Raw genomic sequence first — 11,588 nt, 5'->3', positions numbered from 1 at the left:
CAAGCGGTTTCGTCTCTCTGGCATGGCATGTGATGAAACCTCCAGGAATACGTCTAGCTAGGCACACCAGTCTTTATTTAAAATTCAACCGAAACAAACTAATGACCTTTCCCAGACACGATGAAAACCCACACGGGACCCATCTTGAAGTTGTGTGGGGAAAAACAGGGTCATTTCTGTTGTGTGGTTAAAGGTGGATGTGCTCCACTTTTTTCAATGCCATACACTTACAGTCCTTAACCATTTATATAATATTTATTTTAAAATGTATAATTTACATCGTGCTTTTTTTAAATGGGCAAACAGTTTCACAATCCATATTTACAATCCGTCTTTATCATTCTTCCCCACTCCCTCAGCACTGCAGTTGGGCCACCTCCGTTTTTATAATGTGTGTGTTTGATGGACGACGTTAACTGAAGACCCTCAGGCATTGAAAGTGTGCTTTGTTTGTTTGTTTTTAGGGGTGGTCATATCCAGAACTGCCTCCAAATGTGTAAAAGATCTTGTTTATATGTTGTGTTAAAATAATTCTAAGGTCTCAAATATATAATAAATATTCATAAATGCACATGTATCTAAATACAGTGGTACCTCGGGTTACATACACTTCAGGTTACAGGCGCTTCAGGTTACGGACTCCGCTAACCCAGAAATAGTACCTCGGGTTAAGAACTTTGCTTCAGGATGAGAACAGAAATCGTGCTCCGGTGGTCCGGCGGCAGTGGGAGGCCCCATTAGCTAAAGTGGTGCTTCAGGTTAAGAACAGTTTCAGGTTAAGAACGGATTAAGTACTTAACCCGAGGTACCACTGTACTAACCTTACTGTGGTTGTATTACTAACCTTGCTTTTCACTGGATCTTGCCTCCATCCATTTTCTCTGACCGATCATGGACATAGGGGACTTGGAGTCCTATAGGGAGTTGGGGAGTGAAAGCCAAACCCCAATTTTTACATCAGTTGGTATGTGTGCAGGGCAAACGTCTGGCTGGTGGATGGGAGGAAGTTCTTTCAGTGCACAAGGGTGGTTAGTGAGAAGAACCATGACAATGTGACTGGAGAGGTAGAATATATATATATATATATATAGTTGATTTTTATTTTATGTATTTTCCTTCTGCTCTTCTTCCCAGAGTGACTCACAAAACTGGAAGATCAAAAACAAGCAATACGACAGCAATATAATACAGTGGTGCCTCGCAAGACGAAATTAATTCATTCCGCAAGTTTTTTCTTCTTGCGAGTTTTTTGTCTTGCGAAGCACGGTTTCCCATAGGAATGCATTGAAAATCACTTAATGCATTCCTATGGAAACCGCTTGCCGGGAACAGAGGGGAAGGCGCGCAGCGCTTCTCCTCTGTTCCTGGGGCTTGCGGTGGGAGGAGGGTTTTTCCTCCCCACCGCCAACATTCAGAACAGCATTCTGAATGTTGGCGGTGGGGAGGAAAGCCCTCCTCCCACCGCAAGCCTTCAGGACAGGTCCGGGAACAGAGGAGAAGGCGCGCTGCGCTTCCCCGCTGTCCCCGGAGATTTCCCTATGGGCTTTCGTCTTGCGAAGCAAGCCCATAGGGAAATTTGTCTTGCGAAGCCGCTAAAAATCGGAAAACCCTTTCGTCTTGCGGGTTTTTCGTTTAGCGAGGCATTCGTCTTGCGGGGTACCACTGTAGCAGAACAGTAAACTCAGATACTAAAATGTGAGTCAAGTGCAAAGCGTTTTATTAAAACTGAATCCAAAAATGTGGGCAAACCAAGAGGTCTTCACCAGGAGCTGAAAATATAATGAAGTGAGCACCGCACAAGCCTCTGTCAGGAGGCATTTCACAAAGGGTCACCACTGATAAGACCCTATCTTGGTTCACCACCCACCTTGCCTCCAAACTGGCCTTAATGTGGTTGTTTATTATATCCAATGTATTTATTCTAGCTGCAGTTTCTTCTCTAACCCACTCCCTTTGTAAATAACCCTGGCCACCATTTTCAAAAGGGGCAGAAAACCTACACCAGACACTACCAGCATTTTGTCTATTTAGAAGAATTTATAAACCACTTAAATGTAATTCCTAAGAGGTGTACATAAAGCGATTTGAAACAATGGTCAATATTCAAAAAATTGGGGAGGGGACACATGTACAGTATATACAACTTGTTGGGAGGCTTAAAAAAATTCATTTTAGCAGGTAGCAGAAACAGCACAATTAACTAATGTCAGTAATCTGGGAGTTTCAGAACACAGGAACTATGATGCGTGCAAGAGTGCAAGTTCCACACCTTGAAGGAGTTGAGCAAGGTGATCCCTCAGGTAAATTGGTCCCAAGCTACTAAAAGCAACACCTTGAACTTGGCCAGGTAGGAAGTCAGGAGCCAGTGCAGATTATTCAGCAAAGGTGTAACATGTTGGCAGCATCTCCTGTTCTGTCAGCAATCATGATGTAGTCTTCTGCACTGACTACACCTTCTGGAGGAACTACAAGAGAAATCCCACACAGAACGTATTGCAATAATTCAATCTGGGGGTTACCAACGCCCAAACAAACAGATTTAGGAGGCATGCAGGGAGAGGAGAAGAAGGGGAAGTGGCAGTGTGAAGCCACAAATCACCACACCTGCGGAAACTGTCCTATGCTCTGAAAAGAATGGCATGTCACTTGGAGACTCTCTATGTGGCAAGTGGCTAATACGTTGAAAATTATCAATATTGCTGACAAAGCCTAATCCAGGAGCACTCTTAGACTGGGGTCTTGCTCTTTCAGAAAGAGTGTAACTAACCCCATGCAGATCAGGCAACGGGCCAACCAGCTGGCGGTTGAATCTGACTTTTAACATTGGCGACATGACAGTACAGTGGTACCTCTGGTTAAGAACTTAATTCGTTCCGGAGGTCCATTCTTAACCTGAAACTGTTCTTAACCTGAGGTACCTCTTTAGCTAATGGGGCCTCCTGCTGCCGCCACACTGCTGCCACGCGATTTCTGTTCTCATCCTGAAGCAAAGTTCTTAACCCGAGGTACTATTTCTGGGTTAGCAGAGTCTGTACCCTGAAGAATCTGTAACCTGAAGCGTCTGTAACCCGAGGTACCACTGTATCGTCTCTTCTGGGCGTGAGGGCATCATGCTTGTTTGGGGCATGAGACAGGCTGTTTGGCATTTGACAAAGGCGGCAAGAGTCTTAATAGCACAAGGATGGAAAAATGAGGAAATCCCAGCCAATGAACTGTGGCAAGAGAAACTGATGGACTACACGGAACTGGCGAAATTGACACACCAACTACGTGATAAGGACAACTGTGACTTTAAAGAAGAATGGGAACCTTTTACAAAGTACTTAAAGAAACGACAAAATGAACTGGACTCCTTGGCAGGTTTTGAATAAACATACACAAACTTTTTATTGGTAACATATTGATAGATTAATTAAGGATCTTTACAATTTTATAATATGCAGAGAATAACATGTGCTGAGAAACCAGAGAGAGGTGCTGAGGGAAGTCGGGGGGGGGGCTTTCTTTCTTTGGGGAGGGGGGAGGAAAAAAAGGAGGGGGGAAGAGGATGATGATGATGTGGGAGGATGGGTCTTTCTTTGCTGAGACACTGCAGAGCAGTGAACTTGGACATTTGCAGAAGAATGAAGACGGGGCTCATGGCCCCAAGAGTACCTCTACCTGAAAGCATCATCTCTTCCAGGATATGGGCAACACCCATGTTATGGGTTGGCATCTCCAGAGGCCCATGCCTCAGCAAGGAGCCCACTGTGAACCCCAGGTACCCCCTTGTCCTGCTGCTGTCAGCCCCTATTCACCTTCCCCAGGAAACAGGAACAAAAAAGGGGAATTTCTCTCTTCTTCTTGGAGGCTGAATGGATTGGACACAGAGGAAGAGGCAAAGCAAGTTGGACAGTGGGAATGGTGCAGGATGATGTGGGCCTCTCATGGTGCATAGATAGATGGGAAGCTCACTTAAGGTCACTTGTTCAAGGACTCTCCCTGCGTGCTCCCCCCCACGCCGCCCCAAAAATTAATTCCTGGAGCATTCACTCAGAGTTATTTGGAACACAGTTCGAAAACCATCATCTCAATGCAAAGGTCAAAGGGGTCAAAATTCACCCTCCGGGCATGTTCCATATGGCTTTCAGGACACTCCCAAAGGCCACACCCCTTATCTTTCACACAATCCATTAGTGGTTTTGCCTAGATAAGGCGCTGATGACATTATCCCTCTCAAATTACATCTACATTGGTGACCATCACTGCCTCCCTAAGTTTAACTACATGCTGTGTGCCTATAGAGGACAAATAAAACTCATAACCCACAAGTACCTCAATCCCACTCCATAATATGTGTGCAGGTATTCATCAGCTGTCTAAACCAGTGGTCAGCAAACTTTTTCAGCTGGGGGCCAGTCCACTGTCCCTCAGACCTTGTGGGGGGCTGGACTATATTTTGGGGAGGAAAATGAACGAATTCCTATGTCCCACAAATAACCCAGAGATGCATTTTAAATAAAAGCACGCATTCTACTCATGTAAAAACACACTGATTCCCAGACCGTCCACGGGCCAGATTTAGAAGGCGATTGGCCAGATCCGGCCCCTGGGCCTTAGTTTGCCTACCCATGGTCTAAACCACTCAGCCTAGGGCTTGCCAATCGGAAGGTCGGCAGTTCAAATCCCCACAACAGGGTGAGCTCCTGTTGCTCGGTCCCAGCTCCTGCCAACCTAGCAGTTCGAAAGCACATCAAAGTGCAAGTAGATAAATAGGTACCGCTCCGGCGGGAAGGTAAACAGCATTTCCGTGTGCTGCTCTGGTTCGCCAGAAGCGGCTTAGTCATGCTGGCCACATGACCTGGAAAAACTTTCTGCGGACAAATGTCATCTCCCTTGGCCAGTAAAGCGAGATGAGCATCGCAACCCCAGAGACGTCTGTGACTGGACTTAACTGTCAGGGGTCCTTTACCTTTTCTTCATCAGCTCTCTCTTTCGTCCAGGGCTGTTCATCCTGGCTTTTGCCTTCGCCTTGCGTCTATTTGGGCAACCTTTTATCCCTAGGCGACATTCTAGGTTGTTATGGATAACCTATAAATCCAATCACTCCAGATTCCCTGATATCACTCATGCTTTCAGCAGGGATCTGGCCATAAATAATTCACTGGTTCTGCAGTCCTGTGATCTTTGCTCTGAGATTAAAGGGTTGAAGGAAAGCAAGAGTGATTAGATTAGCTGCCATCCCTACAATATTGAACAAAAGGTGACACACCGTGTTGTAATGTCTGTTTTCAAAGTTAGTGCTATTGAAATTGGTTTGTTTTTTTTCAGCTGAGGATATTCTTTCGAGAGAGACTGCAATGCAACCCCCCTATCAGGTCCTCTTTCATTATGTTAGCCACATTTCCTGTTCAGGTGCATGTGTTTATTTAAAAATGCACAGTGTGTGTGTGTGTGTGTGTGTGTGTGTGTGTGTGTTCTATAGCTGCCTTCCTCACCCTTGTACCCTCCAGATATTTGGAGCTTCAACTCCTATAACCCAGGATGATGACAGCTGCAGTCTAAAACATCTGGATGGCACCATGCTGCAGCGGGAGACTTTTGGAACCTAAGCCATTTGGAGCTCTTACTCTTTTATTTTATTTTAAATCACATATGAGCTGCCTGTACAATTGTACATAAAAGTATTTCCGAACTGAGATGTTTGTTTTTTGTTTTTTTTTACAAACACCAGCCCTTTTAGCGCCAGTTGTTTGGGTGCATGTGTGAATCGCTGCAATGCAGCCTTGAAGGGCAGGAATCCAGCGTTCTAATTCAACTGACATTCTCGCTTTCAGCCCTCAGGCTCTTTGTGTCTTGTCTCTAAACAGACACACGCTTCTTGCAGTGTGTGGTTGGTACGCTCCATCTGCCGCGATGCTCACAAAGCCATTTACTTTCCAGAAAAGCTAGGTCAGTGCCAACTCTGGGCTTCAGAGGGTCCTTGGCAAAATGCCCTCCCTCTGAGCCCTCTCCTGTCTTGGTGAGTCTCTGCAGTTCCCACAATGCCCTGGAGCATGCTAGGGCATTGTGGGAAGTTTAAATGATGGCTCCCAACCTTCCTTTGTTTAAAGTGGGGAGGGGACACAGCAAATGTGAGGGATGGGTCCTGCCAGGGCACTGGGGCCCCAGGAGTAGTCCAGGGATGCTGCATGTTGTGTACTGGATAGAATGTTGGACCTGGGAGACCAGGGTTCAAATCCCTGCTCAGTACCAGATGCCCTTGGGCCAGTCACTGATTCTCCGCCTAACCTACCTCACAAGGTTGTTGTGATGATAAAATGGGAGGGGGAGAAGATGTGAACACCTTGAGCTCCTTAGAGAAAAGATGGGATAAGGTAAAGGGACCCCTGACCATTAGGTCTAGTCGTGACCGACTCTGGGGTTGTGGTGCTCATCTCGCTTTATTGGCCGAGGGAGCCAGCGTACAGCTTCCGGGTCATGTGGCCAGCATGACTAAGCCGCTTCTGGCAAACCAGAGCAGCGCACGGAAACGCCGTTTACCTTCCCGCCGGAGCGGTACCTATTTATCTACTTGCACTTTGACGTGCTTTTGAACTGCTAGGTTGGCAGGAGCAGGGACCGAGCAACAGGGGCTCACCCTGTTGCGGGGATTCGAACCACCGACCTTCCGATCAGCAAGTCCTAGGCTCTGTGGTTTAACCCACAGCACCACCTGCGTCCCTAAAAGATGGGATATGCATATACGGTAATAATAAAGAAATTAGTCTGCCTGCCTGCCTACTTTGACCTTCCCAGACATCCTGCCAATTCTTCCACAACCATTCTTTGCAAATTCTGGACCCGTTCCACTGCGACTTATAACAGAACTTGTTGCCGTCAGCCTGCTGCCAAAGGCCACAACCCACAAGAACCTGCTGGTCCTGTTCCTTCTGTTCCTCCCTGCTCACCTGCCCTCTTGCACAGGGCCAGCTCAAGGTATTTTGCTGCCTGAGGTAAAAGACAAGATGGCACCTCCCTCATTCCATGCACAGAAGCCACTCAATGATGGCAACTGTACCTTACCTCATCTCTCTCTGCGTCTCCTACCCATCCCTCACACCTGTTGCTTCAGGCAGCTTCCCTCTCTCTGCCTAATGCAGGCATGGGGAACTTCAGGACCAGGGGTCAAAGGTGGCTCTCGAGGCCTTTCTGGCTGGCCCTTGGGACTCTTCCCCAGGCCGCACCTCCTCTCCCCAGATCATGTCTCTCCCCAGCTCTGCTTTGCACCCTCCTGGAGTGTTTTTGTGTAGTTGGAATGCACCCTTCAACTTCCTGCTTCCCTGGATAGATGATACACAACTATGCAAATCTATAATCTACATCCATTGCTCTTAGGGACAGAGGAAGCTGCCTCATATCAAGTCAGACCGTTGGTCCATCTAGCTCAGTGCTGCCTACTCTGACTGGCAGTGCCTCTCCAGGATTTCAGGCAGAAATCTCTCCCGGCCCAGTTGGAGATGCCAGGGATTGAACATGGGACCTTCCACTTGCAAGGGAGACGTTCTGCCATTGAGCTCAGACCCTCCAAGTGCCCCTGTTTTCCAGGGACATCCCTGATTTAGAGAAGCTGTCCTGGTTTCTGATTTGATCCTGGAATGTCCATTTCCTTGTTGTTGTTTAGTCGTTTAGTTGTGTCCGACTCTTCGTGACCCCATGGACCAGAGCACGCCAGGCACTCCTGTCTTCCACTGCCTCCCACAGTTTGATCAGACTCATGTATGTAGCTTCGAGAACACTGTCTAACCATCTCGTCCTCTGTCATCCCCTTCTCCTTGTGCCCTCCATCTTTCCCAACATCAGGGTCTTCTCCAGGGAGTCTTCTCTTCTCATGAGGTGGCCAAAGTATTGGAGCCTCAGCTTCAGGATCTGTCCTTCCAGTGAGCACTCAGGGCTGATTTCCTTAAGAATAGATACGTTTGATCTTCTTGCAGTCCATGGGACTCTCAAGAGTCTCCTCCAGCACCATAATTCAAAATTTCCTTAGGATGTCCCTATTTTCACTGGAGAAATGTTGTAGGGTATGGAGTTATCCGACCCCCAAGCCATCTGAAGGCAATCCTGTATAGGGAATGTGTTGGGTTTTTTTTAAGTTTAATGTTTTATTACGTTTTTATATGCAGTTGTACCTTGGAAGCTGAACGGAATCTGTTCTGCAAGTCCGTTCGACTTCCAAAACATTCGATAACCAAGGCACAGCTTCTGATTGGCTGCAGGAGCTTCCTGCACACAAACGGAAGCCGTGTCGGACATTTGGCTTCCAAAGAACATCTGCAAACAAAGAACACTCACCTCCTGGTTTGCGGTGTTTGGGAGCCAAAACATTCAACTTGCAAGGCGTTTGGCTTCCAAGGTATGTTGAAAGCTGCCCAGAGTGGCTGGGGCAACCCAGTAAGATGTGTGGCGTATAAAATAGTAAAATTATCATTATGGAATGGGCCGTCCCTATTTTCATCGGAGAAATGTTTGAGGGTATGTGAGCAGTGGCTCTTCCCACTTTTCCTTCTGGCCCTACCCTCCACTGGCAGATTGCTGGCCAGATGGGAGTGCCTGCCTCAGGCAGAAAAAAATGTTCCCCAGGCCTGACTTACTGCCAGAGCCGGCCCTATCTTTTCAAGTATGTGAGCAAGGAGGACGAGGAACAACCTCCTTTTGCAGTGGTGAGGACTGGGCCATGTGAAGCACATGATCTGGACCCACTCAAAGAGGGCATATTTTTTAGCCCTTCCCCACAAACCCAGAACCTACACGGTGACCCAACTGCCCACACCCTAGAACTTAAAACAGAAAGACTGCTGAGTGTCTCCTAAGAGATGCTTCAAAACAGGTTCTGCCTGTCAGCCAGGAGGACCAAGAAGTTCAAACACAGCTTGACTCTCCCACGTTGCTCAACTTACGTTCAGCGACTGAGCTGTAACACACTCTGCTGACGTAAGGAATCGCTTTTTCCTTCTGGACTTGCTATGGGCTCTAACCAATGTTAGTCCTGCTCAGCGTAGAACGATTGAATAAATAGACCTGACTTAGGTCCATTGATTTCAATGTGCCTACTCGAGAGTAGCCTAGTTGGATACAACCCTGAGTTTTTAAACAAAATGTACATATCATTGTTTTATACCAAATATAAAGAATGACGGCCCATTATCAAAAATTGGGTGTGGGGGAGGAACTATCTTCATTTCTTACACTCTAAAATGTGAAGTGGGGTTGGGACCACCATAGACTGGGGGGTGGCAGCAATCTTTTACGGGGAATCTGATGTACATAAACTTAAGTCCATTCAGTGACGTCCGACTTAGACTCAGAAGAACCCTTGAAATCAATGTAACTAAAGACCATTGAATTCAATTATCTGCTCTGAATATTACTAACGTTGGATTCCACCAATTTCAGTGGGTCTTCCTTGAGCATAACTTTATTGGACACAATCCTCATTCCACATTTGTAAGAAATCACTTTCTTAGTGTGGTGGCACCTACACATTGAACTCCCTGTCTATTGACAGCAGGCTGGTGGTTTCACTGTACTCTTTTCATCAACTGCTAAAACACTTTTGCTAAGACTAGCTTACACAAATATGTAGAACATTGACACGTATTTCCATCGATTTTTTCCCTTATTGTTGATTTCAATCATGTCTGAATGCTTCAAAGAGCGGTTTATAATTGCTTTTACTGATAATGTTATTGTTTTATTATTTTTGTAAAACGCATTGGCGTGTGTGGTTTTTTACAATCAAGCGGTATACAAATTTTATGAAATAAAAACACAATCTTCTTTTTTTACTGTTATGATGTGGCACAGTTTTGCAAACCTTTTTGAATTCACTTGTTGGGTAAAGGCAAATGATATTGAAAGGAGGAATAATAATAATAATAATAATAATAATAATAATAATAATAATAATAATAATAATATATTTATACCCCACCCATCTGGCTGAGTTTCCCCAGCCACTCTGGGCGGCTTCCAATCAAGTGTTAAAAACAATACAGCATTAAATATTAAAAACTTCCCTAAACAGAAATGTGAATTGCGCTCTTAATCTCCCCCCCTTCCAAGTTTCTTTCTTTCTTTCCTTCTTTTTAAAGGATTTGGAAGGGTTAGATCACTGGATTCACAAGTCAAAAAATATGCAAAGCCTTTGCTCGTTTTCTCACACACAAATGTTATGTAGTAGCCAAAGCAAAACATTGCTTGTAATTACATTATCTCCTGATGCCATCATCAAATTGCTGAAAAGTCGCCTTTGTCTCTGATGTACTCATTAATCTAATCATGAGTGCCTGCTCTACCTCTGGCTCGCCTGTCTGAACAAGAAATGTGTAAAAGTTTATTAAACGTATTGCACAAATGGTTCCATAAAGCAACATGTCATAGAACAAGCACCTTGAAAACACCCTTTTTTGAACCAGAAGAATGTACACACATGGCTAGCATCCAAAACAGTTCAAAGGAAATGAAATGTTGATTTCTGTACGTCAGTTTAAAAAGTAGTGACTGCAAGCTGCATGGTGTTAGAAATTTGAGACTCTGCTTTGGATTTGTGTAGGGTTTCCTACTTAGCCTTTCCTTGAGTCCCCGTCAGGGAAAATGGTGGAGTACGGATATGTGATAATAAAGCTTCATGGGACAAACTATATTATTTACAGAGGGGTGTGTGTGTGTGTGTGTGTGTGTGTGTGTGAGAGAGAGAGAGAGAGAGAGAGAGAAGGCTACTGAGGACCACACTTTATGCAACTGACAATCTTATGCCACAATAAATTTATTAATTCACAAGTTCTTCATAGTTACAGGTAGGTAGCCGTGTTGGCCTGCCGTAGTCGAAACAAAATAAAAAAATTCCTTCCAGTAGCACCTTAGAGGCCAACTAAGTTTGTTATTGGTATGAGCTTTTGTGTTTCTGAAGAAGTGTGCATGCACATGAAAGCTCATACTAATACAGTGGTACCTCGGGTTAAGTACTTAATTCGTTCCAGAGGTCCGTACTTAACCTGAAACTGTTCTTAACCTGAAGCACCACTTTAGCTAATGGGGCCTCCTGCTGTCGCCGGAGCACGATTTCTGTTCTCATCCTGAAGCAAAGTTCTTAACCTGAAGCAATATTTCTGGGTTAACGGAGTCTGTAACCTGAAGCGTATGTAACCTGAAGCGTATGTAACCCGAGGTACCACTGTAACAAACTTAGTTGGCCTCTAAAGTGCTGCTGGAAGGAATTTTTTTATTAGGTCCTTCATAGTTCTCTAGTTCTGACTTGATGCATAGCTCAGCTCTGCCATGACTCTTCGCAGTCAGATCTTTGTGCGGAAAAATATCAAAATCTGCTGTCCCTAAGCGAACTCTCAGGAATTCTTACATCTGCATAGTGCAGCTGGGGAACCTCCATTCCATGGGGCATCCCGCCGCACCACACAAAGAGAACGCCCTAAATCTCCAAGAGCTGTCATTGACAGCCAAGCTTGAAACAAGTTCTGAACTATATAGGCTATTAAAATGCCCAGGCCCAGGAGAAGAGAAAAGAAGCCCAAGGGAGCATTGTGCAGGGAGCATTGTCTTTCAGGGAACAGAGA

Source organism: Podarcis raffonei, chromosome 4 (assembly GCF_027172205.1).
Source record: "Podarcis raffonei isolate rPodRaf1 chromosome 4, rPodRaf1.pri, whole genome shotgun sequence".
Taxonomy (NCBI): domain Eukaryota; kingdom Metazoa; phylum Chordata; class Lepidosauria; order Squamata; family Lacertidae; genus Podarcis; species Podarcis raffonei.
The sequence above is the reverse complement of the archived record's forward strand: the minus strand, read 5'-3'. Positions refer to the sequence as shown.